The following is a 23456-nucleotide window of genomic DNA, read 5'->3' as shown; positions in this document are numbered from 1 at the left end:
CAGTGCTGTCAAATCCTATATAATTCAATATATTTTTTCTTTCTATCCTCCATTAGGTAAAGTCACTGGCTCCAGATGGAAATAAGGCCCAGCCAAAGGTCCTATATTCTATCCTCAGTCTGTACTGAAGTGGTTGAGCTCAGTCAGAGCTTTACAGAGCTGCACAGTTATAGATAGGAGTGTACCACACCAACACCCTGTGCGGGGGGGGGGGGGGGGGGGAGTGGGCAGGTCGGGAGGCCTAATCGTAGGACTGCTCCTGGGCATGGCCAAGGGGGCCATTAACCGGTCCAGGTAGCGGGCAGTCGAGGGGGTCGTTTAGCTCGACTGCCTGCCTCTCTTCCGCAGTTACATCCGAGCCAGGGTGTCCCTGGAGATGGAGCACGCGGTGTCCACCGGTACGCTCGCGGCCTTCCGCCAGAGGTGGGCGCCGGAGGGACTGGAGTGCAGCATCACCCCCGGCAACCAAATTTTAATTTGATCCGTTTAATGTCCAAAGTTTAATTTGTTTATTTGTCGGTTTTAATGCCCCTTTAATAAGGGGGCATTTGATCAACAGATCAATCAAAATAGTAATAGGTAAGATCCACGAGGAATCTAGTTCCATCTCTCTTCCCCAAGTCGACTCACGAATCTCAGGCGTAGACTTGAGTTAGGCCCTGCCCTCTGCCAGAACACAATGGACGGACGGGTAAATGGTGTTTTGGAGGGCATGTCCCACCAGTGTGACCATGATGCATGTTGAACACCTGCTAGGTTATAGTTTGAGGCATTGTTTTAAAACCACAATCAACTTTTACTGCCTCAAAACTCTTCCCCCACCCCCCAATCTCACTAAATGTCTCCCCACCAGGACTTTACCAAAGTGGCCATTCTCTGTGTGTACGACGAACAGGCCTGTGTTGCTCTACAGATTACACTGTTTGACTGTTTGTGGCTTTGCTCTGCTTCAAGTCTTTGCTGCTGAATTCTTCTGTCGAATTGGTTTCTGATCATCTGGACCCCTCCGGACATTTAGGCTACGTTTCTGCTTTGAATTCTACTGGATTACACCACTCGGCATTGGCCTTCCATGAGACCTCTCTCTGACTTTGACCCTGGTCTCCCTACCATTGTATAAGAACATAAAAAATAGGAGCAGGAGTAGGCCATGCAGCCCCTCGAGCCTGCTGCGCCATTCAATATGATCATGGCTGATCCCATCATGGACTCAGCTCCACTTCCCCGCCCGCTCCCCATAAACTCCTTATTCCCTTATCGGTTAAGAAACTGTCTATTTCAGTCTTAAATTTATTCAATGTCCCAGCTTCCACAGCTCTCTGAGGCAGCGAATTCCACAGATTTACAACCCTCAGAGAGAAGAAATTCCTCCTCATCTCAGTTTTAAATGGGCGGCCCCTTATTCTAAGATCGTGCCCTCTAGTTCTAGTCTCCCCCATCAGTGGAAACATCCTCTCTGCATCCACCTTGTCAAGCCCCCTCATAATCTTATACGTTTCGATAAGATCACCTCTCATTCTTCTGAATTCCAATGAGTAGAGGCCCAAACTACTCAAACTTTCCTGATAAGTCAACCCCCTCATCCCCGGAATCAACCGAGTGAACCTTCTCTGAACTGCCTCCAAAGCAAGTATATCCTTTCGTAAATATGGAAACCAAAACTGCACGCAGTACTCCAGGTGTGGCCTCACCAATACCTTATATAACTGTAGCAAGAATTCCCTGCTCTTATACTCCACGCCCTTTGCAATCCCATTAACTACTACATTTAATCGGGCCTCTGTAACCGGAGCTTTTTCCGGACCCCAGCCATTCAATACTTTTCCACCTTTAACCCTCTTTCCTTTTCTCTCTCTCTCCTTCCCTGACCGCTCTCCCGTGTCGTCGTGTCTCCTTTCACCTTTCCTCCCTCAGATACTCGGCCCTCCCAAAACCCTACCCCAATCCTTCATTACTCTCTGGAACGCCCTCCCTTAGCCTCTCCGCCTCCCCACCTCTCTTTCCTCCTTTAAGACACGCTCCTTAAAACCTACCTCTTTGACCAAGCTTTTGGTCATCTCCTCATGAAGCTCGGTGGCAGATTTTTTTGCCTCATAACACCCCTGTGAAGCGCCTTCGAACGTTTCACTACATTAAAGGCGCTATATAAATACAAGTTGTTGTTGTTGTTAAGTAAAACTCAGCACAAACCAGGGATCCAACCAGGAGCCTTCTGTTCCAGGTGGCTCACAACCCTCCCCCCGGGCTGTGCATTTGCCCACCGAGTCCTCAGAGAAGCTCAGACTGGCAGCCTGAAAAGCGCCATTGTAACCGGTGTCCTCGCTGGGAGGTTTCCTTTTAATCCCAGCTGTTCGGGTCTATCTTCCTCCCCTCCTCTCCCCCCCCCCCCCCCGCCCCGCCGCCCCCGCCCCCGAGGCTAAGCAGGCAATCTGCTCGTGGGCCTCTGGAAAAGGCACTCGTTAACCGGCTGCCTCAAGGTGCGCAATAAGAGCCCGACACTGGACAAGTCACAGAGAAAGGAGAGCGAGAGAGAAAGAGAGAGGAGGGAGAGAGAGAGAAAGGATAATAAGGAGAGAAGAGGGAGAGAGAAAAGAGAGATGTAGGAGAGAAGAGGGGGAGAAAGGAGAGAGACATAGGAGAGAATGGAGAGAAAAAGAGAAAGGAGAGAGAGAGAAAAAGGAGAAAGAGAAAAAAGAGAAAAAAAGTGAAAGGAGAGAGAGAAAGGAGAGAAAGAAATGCGAGCGAAAGGAGAGAGGAGGAGGGAGAGAGAGGGGAGGGAGAGAGAGGGGAGGGAGAGAGAGGGGAGGGAGAGAGAGGGAGAGAGAGGGGGGGAGGGAGTGGGAAAGAGAGAGAGAAAAACAGAAAGAAACAGAGAGAGAAAATTAAGAAAGCCACAGAGATAGAGGATATGTGAGTCATTGAGTGTGTGAGCGAGCGAGTGAGTGAGTGAATGAGTGTGACAGAAGAAAGTATTGCAAAGCAGCCAGACACGTGCACCATTGGTGAATCAGGTATTATTTGGAGCGACTGTTCAAGGCACCCAGGTATTGAGATATTCTTGCAATGCAACAGGCCACAACTCTTCCTCTGCCCTTGAAGCACAGGCCTGCTCCATCACTCACGGCAGCGTGCTCATTGGCCCTCCCTCACCCCCGCACTGCGCTGGGGCTTGGGAACATCGAAACACTGGCAGCCTCTCCAGATTTCGGTTGCAGGTTTCCTCAGCGTGCTCACTGTCACACACAGTCACGGCTGTAAAAGCAAAATTAGCGGTCGTCATGGAACATAATAAGCCACTCAGCCCCTCGAGCCGGTCACACAGAGGCATGTTTGAAGATAGCCTGCCCACAATGCTGAAAGGAGGGGTCAGTGTGCATTAACACCCAGCAACAAGTATTTTGGTCATAGGTCCTTGACTCCTAAATTCTATTGGAGAAAAAAAATGGAGAAGTCTCCAGAACAACTGAGTATCAACACAAGAACTTGCATTTATATAGCACCTTTAATGTAGTAAAACATCCCAAAGTGCTTCAGAGGAGCGTTATAAAACACAATTTGACACCAAGCCACAAGAGGAGATATTAGGACAGAAAGAGGTAGGATTTAAGGAGGGTCTTGAGGTGGAGAGGTTTAGGGAGGGAGCTCCAGAGCTCGGGGCCCAGGCGGCTGAAGGCACGGCCGCCGATGGTGGAGCGATGGAAATCAACGATGCTCAAGATGCCAGAATTGGAGGAGCGCAGACATCTCAGATGGTTGTGGGGCTGGCGGAGGTTACAGAGATAGGGAGGGGAGAGGAGAAGATTACAGAAATAGAGAGGGGCGAGGCCACGGAGGGATTTGTAAACAAGGATGAGAATTCTAAAAATCAAAGTGTTGCTTAACCGGAAGCCAATGTAGGTCAGCGAGCCCAGAGGTGATGGGTGAGCGGGACTTGGTGTGAATTAGGACATGGGCAGCCGAGTTTTGGATCACCTCTAGTTTACGTAGGGTAGAATGTGGGAGGCCGGCCAGGAGTGCATTGGAATAGTCAAGTCTAGAGGTAACAAAAGCATGGATGAGGGCTTCAGCAGCGGATGAGCTGAGGCAGGGGCAAAGAGATGTGCAAGATAGTGTTGTCCATGGTCAGTTGATAAAAGAAAGACTTGCATTTATATAGCGCCTTTCACGACCACCGGACATCTCAAAGCGCTTTACAGTCCATGAAGTACTTTTTGGAGTGTAGTCACTGTTGTAATGCGGGAAAGGTGCAATTGTAAGGTTTCTTTATTTACAAGACGTTGATGGGAGTTGGGGGTAGAAAGGTGCTCAAAAAGGCCACCTAGTGGCTAGAGGTCAGCACTACACCGTGACAGTTGACATAGCAAAATTGAATGGTAAATGTTGACATAAAAGTGTGGGCAAAGAAAGGTGACAACAGAACGCAGGCAATCTTACTTTTCAAAGTATTTCCATTTGCATTGTTGATCTAACCCGGCGCTCAGGAAGACACACCCAGTTCCTATTAACAGCAGGAAGGTTCCATCAGCAACGTTTACTTACCACCAAAACATGATTATTCCTGGCCAATTTACCAACCCATTAGTTAGGGACAAGTGCCAGCATTAATGCCAAGAGCCCATCACTAGACATCTTGTTGTACTAAGTAATGTCGCACAGAGCTTATACACTGGAAATCTGGCAACTGATGAAATATTTAAGCTATTGATCTTTTCTTGTTTAATGCTGCTGACTCACACTGAGATATTCCCACTCTCCCCTCCCCCACTCTCCCTATCCCCCGCTCTCCCCTTCCCCCGCTCTCCCCTTCCCCCGCTCTCCCCTTCCCCCGCTCCCCCCTCATTGCACCTCACCCCAGTGAGTGAATAAACGCAGTTCATGGGGGGCCCAATGCACCATGTCATGAGGTAACGTGTTTTTGTAACGGGGAAGGGTTTGGGAAGACAACAAGAGGAGGTGATGTGTTTACCCATTGTTGGGGGGGGAGCGAGAAAAGAAAGACTTGCATTTATATAGCCACTTTCATGACCAAAGTGCTTTACAGCTAATGACGAACTTTTGTAGTCACTGTTGTAATGTGGCAAATGCAGCAGCCAATTGGCGCACAGCAAGCTCCCACAAACAGCAATGTGAAAATCACCCGCATCATCTGTTTTTGTGATGTTGATTGAGGGACACCAGGGAGAACCCCCCCTGCTCTTCTTCAAAATAATGCCATGGGATCTTTTACATCCACCCGAGAGAGCAGACGGGGCCTCGGTTTAATGTCTCATCCGAAAGTGCAGCACTCCCTCAGTACTACACCTCCGACAGTGCGGCACTGCCTCAGTACTGCCCCTCCGACAGTGCGGGGATCCCTCAGTACTGCCCCTCCGACAGTGCGGGGCTCCCTCAGCACTGCCCCTCCGACAGTGCGGGGATCCCTCAGCACTGCCCCTCCGACAGTGCGGCGCTCCCTCAGCACTGCCCCTCCGACAGTGCGGCGCTCCCTCAGCACTGCCCCTCCGACAGTGCGGCGCTCCCTCAGCACTGCCCCTCCGACAGTGCGGCGCTCCCTCAGCACTGCCCCTCCGACAGTGCGGCGCTCCCTCAGCACTGCCCCTCCGACAGTGCGGCGCTCCCTCAGCACTGCCCCTCCGACAGTGCGGCGCTCCCTCAGCACTGCCCCTCCGACAGTGCGGCGCTCCCTCAGCACTGCACTGGGAGCGTCAACCTAGAATAAAGCATAGTAACGCTCTCACTCAGTTACAGCAACATGGGCGTGGGTCTTGGGGGGGGCAGATCACCCAGCTACACGCCTGCCCAGGTAATCTGCACGCAACAAAGGGATTTCAAAACAGAAGCTGTTGTTGGAAAACGATGAAATGGTTAAAACACACAATTCCAGCGTGAAGTGGTGCTTCTCTTGGTGGGTGTTTTTTCCCCCTCTCTGAAAGGGAATGTATTCAGCAGTAAACAGCGGTACAGGGAAGTGGGCAACCTCCCTTCGAGACTGAAGAGAAAGAGAATTACACAATGCAATGGTCTGCGGACGATCCGCTCCCAGAGTCTGCGAAAACGTGCAAAGCCAAACAATTTCAGCTCAATTACAAATTGCCTTTGGATCAGCTTACCTTTTGCAACCAGAAACCTCAGTGCTTTGCCACAACACTGTCTGCAGGTCCTGAGGAGGCAGTGTGTATTGTTCCTCAGCCTCTCCTCTCGCTCTCTCTGGCTGCCTGCAAATTTTTTTTTTTTGTTTTAACATTAATTTTGTCTCCCTGTGGAAACTGACAGACTCTAGCCCCGCCCTTCTCTATTACATCACCGCAGGCTGTCAATCACACGCTCCACAAGGGCAGAATGGGCGGGGCAATGCCTGCCAATTAAAGGAGAACGCCTCTTTCCCTTGGGTTAAAGGGTGGATTTATTTTTCTCCTCACAACTTCCCCGCCCACCCCCCCCCCCGGCCCTCCTCTCCCGCTGAGGGAGGGGCAGGGTGCCACAGTCTCCGCCCATCCTTGCCCAAAGGGCTGGCATTCACGTGTGACCTCCCCCCCCTCCCCCCCCCGGCAGTGGGTGCCGATAAGCTATTCGGCCACGCAGTGCATCTCGATCAGGCCAACATTCCCAGCATCGATTAGTTGACCACGCTCGACCAGCTCCGGTGGGCGGGCCACATTGTCCGCAAGGGGATTTGAGGGAGGGCTTCTTTACGCAGAGGGTTGTGGGGATCGCTGCCTGGAAGAGTGGTGGATACAGAAACCCTCACCACTTTTAAGAGATGGTTGGATGGGCACTTGACGTGCTGTAACCTGCAGGGTTACGGACCTAGAGCTGGTCATTGGGATAGACTGGATGACCTTTTGTTGGACGGCGCAGATATAATGGTGAGTACTGCAGGGAATAGAATACGGCCAGGGTGATCTCCTGGACTAGTTTCGATCGCCTGGATGGGTCGGAGAGGAATTTTCCCAGATTTTTTTCTCCATAAATTGGCCTGGGTTTTTAATCTGGTTTTTGCCTCTCCCAGGAGATCACATGGCTCCGGTTGGGGTGGAGTGTAGGTGTTTTTAGTATAAGGGGTGTCGCAGTTGTGTGAGGCGGACTGGTTGGGCTGGGTGCTCTTTGCCTTTCCGTCATTGTTCATAGGTTTATATGTAACCTTTAGGGCTGCTGACCAAGGGCCGTGCGCCTCTTTGTCGGCCGGCGCGGACACGACGGGCCGGAATGGCCTCCTCCTGCGCTGTAAATTTCTATGTTTCCATGCCCGATGCTTGACTCCCAAGCGCTCTACTCCCGAGCTCCAACACGGCAGGCGAGCTCCAGGTGGGCAGAGAAAACGCTTCAAGGACACCCTCAAAGCCTCCTTGAAAAAAATGCAACATCCCGAAAGACTCTTGGGAATCCCCGGCCCAAGACCACTCAAAGTGGAGGAGAAGCATCCGGGAAGGCACCAAACACTCGGAGTCTTGTCTTTTCGCCGGGAGCACGTGGAAGCCAAGCGTCGGCAGCGGAAGGAGCACACGATGAATCAAGCCCCCCACCCACCCGTCCCTCCAACCACCGTCTGCCCCACCTGTGACAGAGACTGTAGGTCCCGCATTGGTCTCATCAGTCACCTGAGAACTCGTATCAGTGTGGAAGCGAGTCGTCCTCGACTCCGAGGGGGACTGCCTAAGAAAAAAGAAGCTTCACAGCTAGGCCCAATCCAGTCCTCACCCTACATCCAGCCGGGGGGTGATGGGGTGGGAGGGGGGTGCAGAGGAGCGGTCACTGAATATTGGTCAGGAGTGGGGGGAACCCCTCGTTGAATTTGGACCCCCTCCATGAGCTCAGGAACACTGAAGCCAATTGTAGTCCTTTCTTCCTCCGTGATTCCAACAACTACGACTTGCATTTATATAGCGCCTTTAACATAGTAAAACATCCCAAGGCGCTTCACAGGAGCGATATAAAACAAAATCTGACACTGACACTGATATGTATGCATCCTTGTATTGTTATATGATGTCTGTAACATTGAATGTACCTTCACCCTGTACATACCTCACCTGTACCACCAGAGGGTGCTGCTGCTGGAGTCCTAAGGGTCACCTGCACACTCCAGGTAACCCAGTATAGAAGGGAGCTCACCTCTTGGTGTCCTCACTCTAGGAGCTGCAAATAAAGGACTAAAGTCTATACAGTTTAAGTACCATCCTCATGGAGTCATTAACAAAGGTGCCTACATATACAATAGAACCACAGAAGAAATTAAGGCAGATGATCAAAAGCTTGTTTAAAGAAGTAGATTTAATGAGCGTCTTAAAGGAGGAAAGAGAGGTAGAGAGGCGGAGACGTTTAGGGATGGAGTTCCAGAGCTTAGGGCCAGGCAGCTGAATGGTTGAACAGTTATAATGAGGGATGTTCAAGAGACCAGAATTTGAGGAGTGCAGAGATCTTGTGGGGTTGTGATGCTGAAAAAGATTACAGAAATAGGGAGGGGGCGAGGCCATGGAGTGATTTGTAAACAATGAAGTACTTTTGGAGTGTAATCACTGTTGTAATGTGGGGAACATTACAACACAATGAAACATAATGAGAGATTAGGACAGGAAAGAGGTAGGTTTTAAGGAGCGTCTTAAAGGGGAAAAGAGAGGTAGCGAGGCGGAGAGGTTTAGGCAGGGAGTTCCAGAGCTTGGGGCCCAGGCAGCTGAAGGCACAGCCACCTATGGCAGAGTGATTATAGTTGGGATGCTCAAGAGGAGGTGCTCGGGGGCGGGGGGGGTTGTGGGGCTGGAGGAGATTACAGAGATAGTCCGTGCAGCAGAGCTGGTCTCCAGTCGTCCTGGTTAATCCTTGTCACTGGACCAAGACCTGGCTCTGTCGAGCCCGTGTGGTGGCTGGTGTGCAACGGCCACCCCACGTTAAAAAAATCCACACACAGGCATCTTCCACCCGTCAACATGTAGTTCGGGATCTGGAATATTAGGTCCTTCATTGAAACACCTGTGAACTCATCCCTTTTCGGCGTGGAAGCAAGTCATCCTATGATGATGATGGAAAGAACCATTGAAGTGTACAACACAGAAGGAGGCCATTCGGCTCATCAGGCCTGTGCCAGCGCTGTGCTAGCCTAATGCAAAACTATTCCCACCGCCCCACGTGCCCCAGTTGGCCATGTACTTTTCTCTGCTTTAAATATTTGCTCAAGAGGAATAATTAGCGACAATTCTGGGGCCCCCTTGACATGCCCCTTCATCGACACGTCAAAAACGGCATAGATCCAATCCCGCCAGCAACAACCACATTTATATAGTGCCTTTGTAACGTCTTAGAGCATCCCACGGCGCTTCACAGGAGCGTTATCAGACAAAGTTTGACACTGAGCCACATAAGGGAATTTTAGGGCAGGTAAGGTAGGTTTTTAAGGAGCATCTTAAAAGGAGGAAAGAGAGGTGGAGAGGTTTAGGCAGGGAGTTCCCGAGCTTGGGGCCCAGGCAACAGAAGGCACGGCCACCGATGGTTGAGCATTCCTGAATATAATCGCTCAAGAGGCCAGAATTAGAGGAATGCAGACATCTCGGGGGGTTGTGGGGCTGAAGGAGATTACAGAGATAGGGAGGGGCGAGGGGGCCATGGAGGGATTTGAAAAGAAAGATGAGAATTTTGAAATCGAGGCGTTGCTGAAACCAGGAGCCAATGTAGGTCAGCGAGCACAGGGGTGATGGGTGAGCGGACAATGTCCCCTTTAATTTTTGGGGGGAGGGGGTGCACGGCCTCTTTAAGGGGCTGCCCGGCTCATTTAAATTTCCGTGCCTGTGCGGTTTCCCCCATTGCGAGGCCCACAAGCAGCCTGCACGGGACCTCCAGACCGTCGCACGGCCGTGCAGCTTAACGGGAACATTGGTGATGGGCGAGCGGGACGTGGTGCGAGCTAGGAGGCGGGCAGCAGAGCTGTGGGTGAGCTGAGGTGCCTTGCTCGGACTCTCAAGTTAGAGATTTGCTGCCAATCCTCGTGCTTCCTGCAGAAAATTTAAATTCTCTACCTTTAAATTCCTGCCCGAATCGTGACCTTCCTCTCACAATGGGACTCATGAGTGACTCATGAGTGGGATAGTGCGGGAACCAGGACGACTGGAGACCTGCTCTGCTGCACGGACCTGGTGCGCACACATATCTTAGTGTGGGCTGGCCCGTGCTGCCCCTGGGCCCTCGCCTCTTCTGGGCCCTGAACCCTCATTCGCCGCACCTCCGCCCACAATGTTCCAGGGCCCAGCGCTCCAGCTCGATTTATAGCCCCGACCTACGATGGTGTTCTAACGATAATCCCTTGCCACTGGATAAAGGCCTAGTTCTGTCGAGCCCGTGTGTTGGCTGATGTGCAATGGTCACCCCACGTTAAAATAATCCACGCACAGGCATCTTCCACCCCCTCAATTGGAGTTCAGGACTGGAACATAGAGTCCTTCATTGAAACACCTGTGAACTCTTGTGGAAGCAAGTCATCCTCGTTCGAGGGACCGCCTATGATGATGATGATAGTGTGGCACTATGGAGAGAATAAAAGATCAAGGAATAAGCTATGGGGAAACAAACTTCCTCCTGACTGTATTTTACTTTCGATAGCCGTTGGGGAGTTTACTTTCGTTTGTTCACGGGATATAGGCATCGTTGACTAGGCCAGCTCTTATTGCCCTTGAGTGTCTCGCTGGGCCATTTCAGAGGGCAGTTAAGAGTCAACCACATTGCTGTGGTTCTGGAGTCACATGTAGGCCAGACCGGGTAAGGACGGCAGATTTCCTTCCCTGAAGGACATTAGTGAACCAGATGGGTTTTTAACCACAATCCGGTAGTTTCATAGTCACCATTACTGACACGAGTTGTTTGATTCCAGATTTATTGAATTAACTGAATTTAAATTCCCCAGCTGCCCTGGTGGGATGTGAACGCGTATCCCCGGATCATTGGTCCAGGCCTCTGGATTACTAATATAAAAACAGAAAATGCTGAAAATACGCAGGTCAGGCAGCATCTGTGGAGAGAGAAACAGAGTTAACGTTTCGGGTCGATGACCCCTCGTCAAAACTGGAACATAACGATGCCACCATTCCCGTATTCTCTATAACAGGGATGGAAGTAAGATTTCCTTTGATGATTACAACAACAACTTGTATTTATATAGTGCCTTTACCATAGTAAAACGTCCCAAGGCGCTTCATAGGAGCGTTATAAGTCAGAAATTTGACCCCGAGCCACATAAGAAAAATTACGGCAGGTGACCAAAAGCTTGGTCAAAGAGGTAGGTTTTAAGGAGCGTCTTAAAGGAGGAGAGAGAGGCGGAGAGGTTTATGAGGGAATTCCAGAGCTTAGAGCCTGGGCTGCTGAAGGTACGGTCACTGATGGTTGGCCGATTATAATTAGGGATGCTGAAGAGGCAGAATTAGAGGAGCGCAGATACCTCGGGGGGTTGTGAGCCTGAAGGAGATTACAGAGACAGGGATTATATAGGGCTAGACTTCCGGCATATCATCGCCCATACAAAAGCTGAGATGCAGCCTATCGCCCATATTTGCTGAAAATGGAAACTTGCGCCCGATTATGGCCCAGATTATCGGCGACTGCTACTTTCGGCATTTCGCCAAAATGTTCGCTGCCCCAAAAAGTCGCTGAAACAAAGCTGCACTGACCTGACCTTAACTCAGCACGACTCGGCATTACGGACACCATTTTCTAACTCGGAGTATCTCTAGTAAAAGGCTGCTTCAAGTGTTTGTGAGGAGAATCCATTTGTGAGTGATTTTAAGGGCCTTTTTGAGTCTTGCCAATCACCTAATCACATTTGTATCTGTTGAGGGTAGCGATTTATAGTGATGGGGCCTGTGATTTCTCAACCAGTATTGATCACTAATCACATGCTGCAGAATAGAGATGGGAGAAGGTTTATTGAAGAGCATTATGTGCCCAATCAAAGGGATGGCAGACTGCTGAGGAGGAGTAGACGTTACACCCAATGCATTTGCAGGGATAAGCGATCATACCTGAACTTGTCCGATAACACTTGTGTTAGGAGGCTGCGCTTCCGAAAGGAGGTCAGCAGTGAGATATGCCAGCTAATTAAGGGAGATCTGCAGCCTACCAGCACCATCAGGACCACACTACCCGTTGAGGTTAAGGTTACTGCGGCACTTTCCTTCTACGCATCGGGCTCCTTTCAGACCTCAGCTGGCGACATTTGCGGTATCTCTCAGCACGCCACACATTGCTGCACTCGACAGGTGACTGAAGCCCTTTACGCACGCAGGATTGACTTTATAAACTTCCCTACTGTTATACATTCAGACTATAGATATACTCTCTGTGTAGTCACTGTATAGATGCATAAGATGGAGACTTGTTACCTGATGCATTATCAATAAGGTTTACACTGTGTATATACTATGCTGGCACCACTAGAAGGTGCAGCTGGTGGAGACCGGAGTTTCCTGCCCCTGTGGCAGAGGCTGTCCACCAGAGGGCACTGCGGTGGGAGACCCGAGGGTCACCTGCATAGGTGTGCAGGGCCCAATATAAAAGACCGCTCGCCATGCTTGTGCCTCACTCTAGAGTTACGAATAAAGGACCAAGGTCACTACCGTTTGAGTACAACACATTGCCTCGTGGAGTCATTCATAAGTGCATTACAGACCTAACAACTGGCGATGAGAATACGGACTTTCACACGATCATGGCTACCTTTGGCACACTAAAAGACTTCGCAGAGGGTGATGATTGGGATGCCTTCACAGACAGGCTCGAGATATATTTTGTGGCAAACGACCTGGCAGGGGAGACGGACACATCGGTGGAGAAGCGCACGGCTATACTGCTGACCAGTTGTGGGCCCGAGGTCTACCGCCTCGTCAGGGACTTGCTGGCACCCACCAAGGCCAAGGATAAGACATACGATGAGCTGACTGAACTAATTCGCGACCAACTAAAACCAAAAAAGAGAGCACCCTCACGGCCAGGCACAGATTCTACACCCACCGCAGACCTGAGGGCCAGGAGATTGCAAAATATGCTGCTGACCTCAGGAGACTTGCCACACCGTGTGATTTTGGCACGCACGTCAACAAAGCATTGCGAGACATCTTCGTTATTGGAATTGGCCACGAGAGCCTTCTTCACAAGCTATTATCTGCCGACACCACAGTCAACCTGCAGAAGGCCATCGGCATCAGTCAGGCGTTCATGACCTCGACCTGCAGCACCAAGACTCAAACCCGGCAAGTACTGTACACAGAATGGTGCCTTTCACAGGCAAGACTGTAGAACGTGGCTCTGCCCAGGGCAGAGAGCACAGACCTCAGTAAATGCAAATTTTCCAGGCAGCATCCATGATGCGCACATCTTGCGTGAGAGCAATGTGTCTAACCTGTTTAAGAGTCAGCCACAAGTTTGGATGCTGGGGGACAAAGGATATGGCCTTGCCAGCTGGCTCATGGCCCTCCTGCATAAGCCCCAGACAGTAGCCGAGAAGCTAGACGCGATATCGTCGAAAAGACAATTGGAGTGCTTAAGCAGCACTTCAGATGCCTGGAGGAGGTAACCTACAATACCTGAGCAGGTCACTGAGCTCATTGTGGTGTGCTGCATGTTGCATAAACTAGCTATCAGGAGAGGACAACAATTGCCAGATGGGACGGCCGGTCCACCTCAGGAGAGAGGGGAGCCGGAGGAGGAGGAGGAGGAGGAGGAGGAGGATGACGAGGACCTCGGGGAGGACAATGAGCCTAGCGATGAACCCATGGCTCCACACGACATTGGAAAAGCCCCGTGGTAGTTACCCAGCTGCAAAACTCTTGCGTCAGCAGCTCATAAATGAACACTTTGCATGAACTTACATTGGTGACAGTTACAGTAAGTAGCGTTACGTTTCATCCTGGCCTGGCCTGGGCCATTGTTTCCGACCCTTGCATTGATGTTTTACCTTACGTTATTAGAAGACACTTCACAACCATTGTAAAGTTAAATAAAAATGTTTAATCATTAAAGACAAATTTGACATTTTTTTAGAACATCCTCCTGTCACACATCTGTCACGATGCTTGGTGGGACGGTACCTTGGGGTGCAGTGCCATCTCCCGACGCTATCGCAATCCGCAAGGCATGGACAGCGTCGGTCGTTTGGCCCACTGCCACAGCTATCCACTCCATGCCCTCCGTTATTCGAGCCGACAATGCAGCAACGTTTCCAGTCAACCTACCAAGCGCCTGGAGGAGCTCTCGACCAATGTCGACGCTCCCCCTTGACAGCGCGACCGTGTCCTCGTTTGGATCTGCCCGTGGCAGAGCATTCCTACCTCGCCGACTCAACCTCCTTGGGGTCGGCGTGGGCACTGGACGCCTTGGAGTGGCCTGCTGCAAGCCGCTTGGCCCCCGCTACTTCATCCGTCGATGAAGACGTGGCCGCAAGCACCGCAGATGACAGGCGCTCACCTTCCCCCTCCTCAGTTGTTTCCCGTGGTGATGACCACCTGCAGCGGCAAAGGCGTTTGTGCAGGGGCCTCCCTTTGCACCTTGGGAGTCTGGGTAGCCTCAATGATGTTTTGCAGTTATTAGAAGAGAAGGATCGACATGAGAATGCTTTCATTGTGCTGGCATATGCACAAGGAGCGACACTACTGCAATAAATGTGAACGAGAGATTTTACATATGATTAATCATATGGTTGTACATCTATGTTATTCGTTGCCCTAACAGCTGTGGAGGCCGGGTCATTTAATATATTTAAGGCGGAGATAGACAGATTTCTGAGCGATAAGGGAGTAAAGGGCAGGGAAGTAGAGCTGAGTCTATGATCAGATCAGCCATGAGCTTATTGAACGGTGGAGCAGGCTCGAGGGGCCAAATGACCTACTCCTGCTCCTATTTCTTACGTTATTAACCTGAGAGAAGTACAGAAGCTGCATGCATAACAGGACATCATTCATATATTGTAATGAAATGCCGTTAAACTACTTTAAATTACCACTGGTTTGCACATTACTCACGTGCCGCAACAACTGGATCTGCACCATCACGGGTGGCAGAGCGACTGTGGCTGCCCACTAGTGCTACAGTGAGCGGCTGTCGCTGAGCAGGGTCTCCTCCAGTCCATGCCGCTCCGCCCGATTCTTAGATATCTTCCTCTGCAAACGTGACAAGAGCATGGCATAAGCTAATTGACTAGGTACTATTACGGAAAGACAACAGATTCTAACGTTACATGCTAATACGGTTTGTATCCACAGATGGTTATAACATCTACGTTCAGAGAAAATATTGAATACAATCGTGTTTAGGAACTAATGTTTGACACCATCCACGGGCCGTGCCATTCATCGCCTGAGCAGAGGGAGGCGGTTTATTTGACTCGATGGAGGCCCCCCAGGGGGGAAATCAAGACCGCTGGTGAGCTCGGCAATGACAGGAGTGTAATGGGAGGGGGCACCGTGTCCCTGGGCTGTGCTCGGAGACCTCTGTGCGGCCGGAGCTAATGTCCCAAAGTGTCCCAGGGCAGACAGTGAGCCAGGGCAGCTCTCCCCCAGTCCAGGCTGGGTCACTGTGAGTGACAGCAGCCGGAGAGACTCACACAGTCTGGGTAAAGGTGACCGGACCCCTCAGTGCTCAGTTGTGCCCCATCCACCAACGTAACCCAAAAGGAGATGGTGCCCAAATTAGACTTAAGGGGCATGTTATGTATTAATGCTTGGGGGACACCAGACACCAGAGGGCGTTGCGGTTGGAGGTCATTGGGCTGTACGCATGTGGCATGTGTGCTTGGTCACCTGTATATAAGCTGGGTGTCTTTGTCACACTGGCACTCTTGGGTTGGAATAAAGATTGATCAGGTTGAACCTGAGTGAGTTTACAGTAACCAGACTTTTGAGTCATTACAATTGGCGACGAGGTAATTTAAGAACCTTCACATGCACAATGGGCACTGTTGGAATCCTGGAGCGATTCTTGGAGGGCGAGAATTGGGCAGATTTTGTTGACCGCCTGGATCAGTATTTTGTGGCCAACGGCATGGAGGCAGAGGCCTACGCAGTTAAGCGCAGGGCAGTTCTCCTCACCGTTTGTGGTCCTCATGAAGAATCTTCCCTCGCCTGTACGTCCAGTGGAAAAAGGGTACGAAGAATTGTGTACGTTGGTGGGGATCATCATATCACGCTACTGTTTCTACACGCATGTTCGTGCTGAGGGCCAGGATGTGTCGGGATTTGTCGCCGACCTGTGACGTCTTGCTGAGCCGTGTAAGTTCGGGAACATGCTGGAAGACATGCTGCATGATGTCTTCGTGACAGGCATCAGCCATGATGCGATCCTCAGGAAGCTGTTGGCTGCAGAGACGCTGGATTTGAAAAAGGCCATCGCGACTGCCCAGGCATGCATGATGACAGATGATAATTTGAGGCAGATATCATCGACGAGTCGGAGTTCTACAGCAAGTACTGTAAACAAAATGGCGTCGTCTTCAGGCAGAGCTGCTTACACAAAATCTGCCGTTGCTCAGAGCCTGCCAAGTGGATCGATCCAGATTTCACCCTGTTGGCGTTGTGGGGACAATCATCAGCTTCATCAGTGTCAGTTCAGACAATACTCATGTAATGGATGTGCAAAAGTGGGGTACCTTCACAGAATGTGTCCACAACGGAGCAAGCGTGGTGCGGCTCACCATGTGGTTGATGAGGACCAGTTCAGCGATGGCCCGGATACGCAACCCGAGGAGGAAGTGAATGGACTGTATTTGTTCTTGAGCAAGAGCCAGCTGACAGTTGTTAATGTGAAGCTGAATGGCGTGCCTGTATCAATGGAGCTGGACACTGGTGCGAGCCAGTCGATAATGAGCCAAAGGACATTTGACAAGCTGTGGGACACTAAGGCTACGAAACCGAAGCTAAGTCCAGTCAATGCCATGTTGTGTACTTACACTAAGGAACTCAAACCGGTGCTCGGCAGTGCAGCAATCGAGGTGTTATATGATGGTGTGGTTCACGAGCTACCATTATGGATCATCCCAGGTGATGGTCCAACGCTGTTCGGCAGGAATTGGCTCGAGAAAATCAAGATGTTGTCCTCAGTGGATGATACTTCGTGTGCTCAAGTATTGAAAAGGTTTCCTTCTTTGTTTGAACTTGGTCATTTTACAGGAGCCAAGGTGCAGATTCACCTGGACTCCAATGCAAGGCCTGTCTATCACAAAGCTCGGTCTGTTCCGTACATGATGAGGGAGAAGGTTGAAATTGAGCTTGACAGACTCCAGCGTTAAGGGATCATATCACTGGTCGAGTTTAACGAGTGGGCTAGTCCCATTGTTCCTGTGTTGAAGAGTGATGGAGTGTCAGGATTTGTGGAGACTACAAGGTTACAATTAACCGATTTTCGAAACAGGATCAGTATCCGTTACCGAGGATTGATGACCTGTTCGTCATGCTAGTTGGTGGAAAGTCATTCACAAAACTGGATCTGACGCCGGCCTATATGACCCAGTAGCTTATCGACAATTTGAAGAAACTCACCCGCATCAACACCCATAAAGGACTGTTCGTCTACAAGAGGTGTCCTTTTGGGATTCGTTCAGCTGCAGCCATATTTCAGAAGAATATGGAGAGTTTACTGAAGTCCGTTCCTAGAACTGTCATGTTTCAAGATGACATTCTGCTCACAGGTCGCGACACTGCTGAACATCTGAACAATCTTGAAGTCCTTCAGCATCTGGACAAAGTGGGACTCAGGCTGAAATGCTTGAAGTGTGTATTCATGGCACCTGAAGTCGAATTCCTCGGGAGGAAGATTGTTGCTGACTGGCATCAGGCCGACTTATTCAAACACTGAGGGCATCAGGCCTCAGAATGTGACAGAACTGCGTTCGTTCCTTCGGCTACTCAACTACTTTGGTAATTTCTTACCCAGATTGAACACTTTACTAGAGCCACTGCATGTGTTACTAAGAAAAGGCGACAACTGGGTCTGGGGTGTGTCTCAAGATAGAGCCTTTGATAAAGCCAAGAATCTGCTATGTTCAAATAAGTTGCTTGTTCATTATGATCCATGTAAGCGTCTTGTATTGGTCTGTGATGCTTCATCATATGGGGTTGGCTGCGTACTCCAACAAGCAAATGAATCAGACAAGCTACAACCTGTTGCGTATGCTTCGAGAAGTCTGTCTAAAGCAGAAAGAGTTTACAGTATGATAGAGAAAGAAGCTTTGGCCTGTGTGTATGGGGTAAAAGAAAATGCACCAGAACCTTTTTGGTCTTCGTTTTGAAGTAGAAACGGATCTCAAGCCACTCATTTCATTGTTTGCGGAAAACAATGATATTAATACCAATGCATCGTCCCGCATTCAAAGGTGGGCGCTAAATGTTCTGTCATGTATGTAGATCATGTATACTAACTGTGTAGTCACATAAGGTGTGCATCATCCGTCATAGACCTGATACTGAGAATTGTGCCGATGCACTGAGTCATCCGCCCTTACCCATAACTGAGATGTAGATGCCTCAATCTGCAGATCTACTTTTAGTAATGGATGCTTTTGAGAGTGAAGGAACCCCTGTCACTGCTCAACAAGTTAGGATCTGGACCAGCTATGACCCTATTTTATCGGTTGTGAAACAGTGTGTACTCAGTGGTGATTGGTCTGCCATACCTATGGAGATGCGTGAGGAGACAAAACCTTACAACCGTCGCAAGGATGAGCTGTCCATTCAGTCAGACTGTTTCCTGTGGGGGAATCGTGTAATCATACCTAAGAAAGGTAGAGAAAAATTTGGATGTGAACTTCATAGCACTCATCCTGGTATTGTCATGATGAAGTCCATTGCTAGGTCTCATGTATGATGGCCTGGAATTGACTCTGATCTGGAATCATGCGTGCATCAGTGCAATACTTGCATGCAGCTAAGTAAAGTACCAGCGGAATCTCCGCTGAGTCTTTGGTCGTGGCCTCCAAACCATGGTCGAGAATCCACATTGATTTTTTGGGCCTGTTCCTAGGAAAGATGTTTTTTGTCATAGTAGATGCATATTCTAAGTGGATAGTGTGTGTTATTATGTCATCCAGTACATCTACAGCTACCATTGAGAGCCTTCGTATCATGTTTGCTACTCATGGTTTTGCTGACATTGTTGTGAGCGACAACGGATCTTGCTTCACAAGTCTTGAGTTCCAGGAGTTCATGAAACTCAATGGCATCAGACATGTGAGATCAGCTCCATTCAAACCTGCTTCTAATGGTCAAGCAGAGTGTGCCATTCAAATGATCAAGCAAAGTATGAAACGTGTAACTCAGGGCTCACTGCAGAGACGGGTGTCATGTATATTGCTCAGTTACAGGTCACAACCCCATACGCTTACTGGGGTTCCTCCTACTGATGAAGAGAAATCTCAAGACCAGGCTTTCTCTTGTTCGTCCTGATTTGAATGATCGTGTTGAAAACAGACGTCAAAGTTAGCAATGGTGTCATGATCATGTTGCCGTGTCACGTGACAGCTCGGTCAACGATTCGGTTTATGTACTGGACTATGGTCAAGGTCCAAAGTGGATCGTCGGCACTGTTACAGCCAAGGAGGGTAACAGAGTGTTTATTGTCGTGCTCAAGAATGGGCAAACCTGCAGGAAACTCCTTGACCAGGTTAAACTATGGCACATGGATGTACTGGAACCGAGTGAGGAAGATGCAGTCAGTGAACAACCAACCATTGTTCACTCATCAGAGGACTCTGCTGACATTACTGACTCTGAACCTTCAGTCTCTGATGTGGCCATGACCACTCCCATCAGATCGGCTACTCAGCCCTCAGTCTCAACGGACTCAGAACGCTCGCCCAGAGCCAATGTTGAACTGAGACGATCAACTCGTGAGAGGAAAGCCCCAGACCGTCTTAATTTGTAAGAAGACTGTTGTTAAGATTTTAAAAGGGGGATGTTGTTATGTATTAATGCTTGGGGGTCACCAGACACCAGAGGGCGCCGCGGTCGGAGGTCATCGGGCTGTACGCATGCGGCATGTGTGCTTGGTCACCTGTATATAAGCTGGGTGTCTTTGTCACGCTGTCACACTTGGGCTGGAATAAAGATGGACCAGGTTGCACCTGAGTGAATTTACAAGTATCCAGACTCTTGAGTCATTACAGGGCGCAGGTTCCGACCCCAGTCCAAATCTTAGCAGGGAAGCTACACAAGATTACCCAGCTTCATTACAATCCGGCAGATTTACACTCTAATTAATTCAGTAGATCATTACAATTTAAAATCTCATGATTGAATACTTACTCTTGCCGAAGCAACCAGGCTGTTCCACCTCTTGCTGCACTGGTCTGACTCGTGCCTATCGTGGGACACTGAAGAAACAATATCGACGATCTCGTCCCATATTTTTTGATAGGTCCGGGAGGGAGGGAAAGAGAGGTTTTTCCATGCCCACCCCGGGTTAATTGTCCCTACCGACTTTCCACCTCATTTACGAGGGCCTCATTTGCTTCGTCGGAAAAAGCTTTTGCCCTCCTTCTGCCTGACAGCTGCCCATTTGTATCATTGGACATTTTGGATAAACACCTCCAAGATTTAAGACTCAAGTTTAAAAGAACAGAGACAATGCTCAAATTACAACTAACTCAGATGACTGCTCCTTTCTCACTCCCTCTCTTTGACTGTTCTGAGCATGCGCAGATGACCCCTGAACTCCCAAATTGCGGGAAAACTTCTTTGCTTAAAAAAAACGCGCATGCGCAGAACGACCGTTGCTATGGATGCCAGCCTTGCACGACTGAATACATCGCTAAGGCCCATTTCACATCGCTAAGGCAATCGCCCAAATTAAAAAGCCAAAACTAGCGGTCTTTAAAATGGGCGATATTCCAGTGGTCCTGAAAAATAAAAAAACACTAAGGCCAGAAATATCATCCATTTTTGGGCGATAGCAATCATAGTGGAAAGTCTAGCCCCATAAGTATAAGAAAGTCACTAATAAACCTACCAGGGAATTCAGAAGAAACATCTTTATCCAGAGAGTGGTGAGAATGTGGAACTTGCTACCACAAGGAGTGGTTGAGATGAATAGTATCGATGCATTTAAGGGGAAGCTGAATAAACACATGAGGGAGGAAGGAATAGAAAGAAATGTTGATTGTGAGTGTTTCCCACAGTGACAGAAAGGGTATCAGAATTGATGAATTAACCCATTGGGCTGGCAGGAAAGCCACAATGGTTGTCTGTGTCTTTTCTTTTTTGCAGTAGTGCTGATGGAGCAGTGTGCGGTGGTCCGGACCAGAAATCGGTGTGGTCCCATCCTGCAAGACCATCAGCAGGCTGGAGCCATCACAGGGAGCAGTGTGCGGTGGTCCGGACCAGAAATCGGTGTGGTCCCAGCCTGCAAGACCATCAGCAGGCTGGAGCCATCACAGGGAGCAGTGTGCGGTGGCCCGGCCCGGAAATCGACGTGGTCCCGGCCTGTAAGACCATCAGCAGGCCGGAGCCATCACAGGGAGCAGTGTGCGGTGGCCCGGCCCGGAAATCGACGTGGTCCCGGCCTGTAAGACCATCAGCAGGCCGGAGCCATCACAGGGAGCAGCGCGTGCTGCTGCAGGAGGGAGACGGCTGATTGCAGCGCGGGCAGGTACAGCAGGAGCGGCGAGAGTTCGTAAAGGGATGTGATCGGGGCCGAGGAGAGGCACGAGTTCGGGGCCCAGAAGAGGCGAGGGCCCAGGGGCAACACGGGCCAGCCCACACTGCGATATGGGCGCGCACTAGGTCCGTGCAGCAGAGCGGGTCTCCAGTCGTCCTGGTTAACCCTTGCCACTGGACCAAGGCCTAGCTCTGTCAAGCCCGTGTGGTGGCTGGTGTGCAACGGCCACCCCACGTTAAAGAAAATCCTCGCACAGGCATCTTCCACCCTTCAACATATAGTTCAGGATCCAGAATATTAGGTCTTTCATTGAAACACCTGTGAACTCATCAACTTTTCGGCGTGGAAGCAAGTCATCCTCGTTTCGTGGGACCGCCTATGATGATGATGATGATGAGATGAAGAGGGGTGGGAGGAGGTTCGTGTGGAGCTTAAACACCAGCATAGACCTGTTGGGCCGAATGGTCTGTTTCTGTACTGTAAATACTTTGTTATACCTGTACCAGGATGGTCGAATGCAAACTAGATGGACCTTGGTCTTTTTTCGTCCAATAATTCCTTGTTCGTAAGGGCAGGAGCCGGGGATTTACAAGCAACTGCCAACTTATAGACATTACTGTCTGCAATTAGTCTCCAACTGACCTCAGTGGCCTTAAAGGGACAGGCAGGTTAGGATCAATTCTGCGAGACGTCAAACCTCAGACTACCTGTGAGCAATGCGACAGACAACCGTTATGCAAAGATGTTGTCATATATTATTCATAGAGACAATGAACTTTAATAAAGAAGAAACACATCAACTAGTAGCTGTAGCGGAATCACAGTCAAAGGCACACATCTCTATATATTTTATGCTTCAATCCATTTCATCATTTGTTCCGGTGTCACATTTGACCGAGATGAGCTTCCAGCCACATATCCGAGCCATCACTAAGACCACCTATTTCCAGCTCCATAAAATCTCCCATCTCTGCCCCTGCCTCAGCTCATCTGCTGCTGAAACCCTCATCCGTGCCTTTGTTATCTCTAGACTTGACTACTCTAACGCATTCCTGGCTGGCCTCCCACATTCTACCCTACGTAAACTAGAGGTGATCCAAAACTCAGCTGCCCATGTCCTAACTCGCACCAAGTCCCGTTCACCCATCACCCCTGTGCTCACTGACCTACATTGGCTCCCGGTTTTCAAATCCCTTCATGGCCCCGCTCCTCCTATATCTGTAATCTCCTCCAGCCCTACAACACTCCCCCACCCACGAGATATCTGCGCTCCTAATTCTGCCCTCTTGAGCATCCTCAATTTTCTACCATTGGTGGCCGTGCCTTTAGCTGCCATACAAGTTCTGGAATTTCTTCCCCAAAACTCTCCCATCTCTCTATCTCTGTTTCCACATTTAAGGCGTTCCTTAAGACCTACTTCTTTGACCAAGCTTTTGGTCATCTGTCCTAATATCTCCTTATGTGGCTCAGTGTCAAATTTTGTTTGATAACGCTCCTGAGAAGCACCTTGGGACCTTTTACTCCATTAATGGAACTATAAAAATGCAAGTTATTGCTATCTTTGCCTCACACTTGGAAAGGAACTGATACATTATTGCATTAATTTTGGATGTTCAATCTAAATTAAAATATAGCACATTTTTTGTTTAAATGTTGCAGGATTTCGATTTTACAGCACTTATAATTTATAGATTTAAAGTAAAGTAGTCACCTGTTTCAAAGAGCGAAAGAGTGATCGCCCCTCTATGGTTGGTCACACCTTTAAGGCTTAGGCTGTCGCAAATAGTGGTAAAACCCGCGGGGAGTCCTCCTCCCCCCGCACCCAACACACAGTGTGACCT

At 49.7% G+C, this 23456-nt stretch overlaps 1 protein-coding gene across 2 annotated transcripts in view; it reads right to left on the bottom strand.

The window, feature by feature from the left end:
- Positions 1-23368, bottom strand: part of csdc2a (cold shock domain containing C2, RNA binding a) — a 64117-nt gene extending 40749 nt beyond the window's left edge. The window contains exon 1 of one of the 2 annotated variants that reach the window (XM_070862325.1): positions 23327-23368. The gene's annotated coding sequence lies outside the window, so the exon portion shown is untranslated. Of the gene's footprint in view, positions 1-6110; positions 6205-23326 lie in introns of those variants that run through there. The other variant, XM_070862324.1, reaches the window with a different exon arrangement.
- Positions 23369-23456: the final 88 nt, after the last annotated feature.

This window comes from Pristiophorus japonicus, chromosome 19, assembly GCF_044704955.1.
Source record: "Pristiophorus japonicus isolate sPriJap1 chromosome 19, sPriJap1.hap1, whole genome shotgun sequence".
NCBI classification, from domain to species: Eukaryota; Metazoa; Chordata; class Chondrichthyes; family Pristiophoridae; genus Pristiophorus; species Pristiophorus japonicus.
This window is presented reverse-complemented; position numbering and strand designations above follow the sequence as displayed.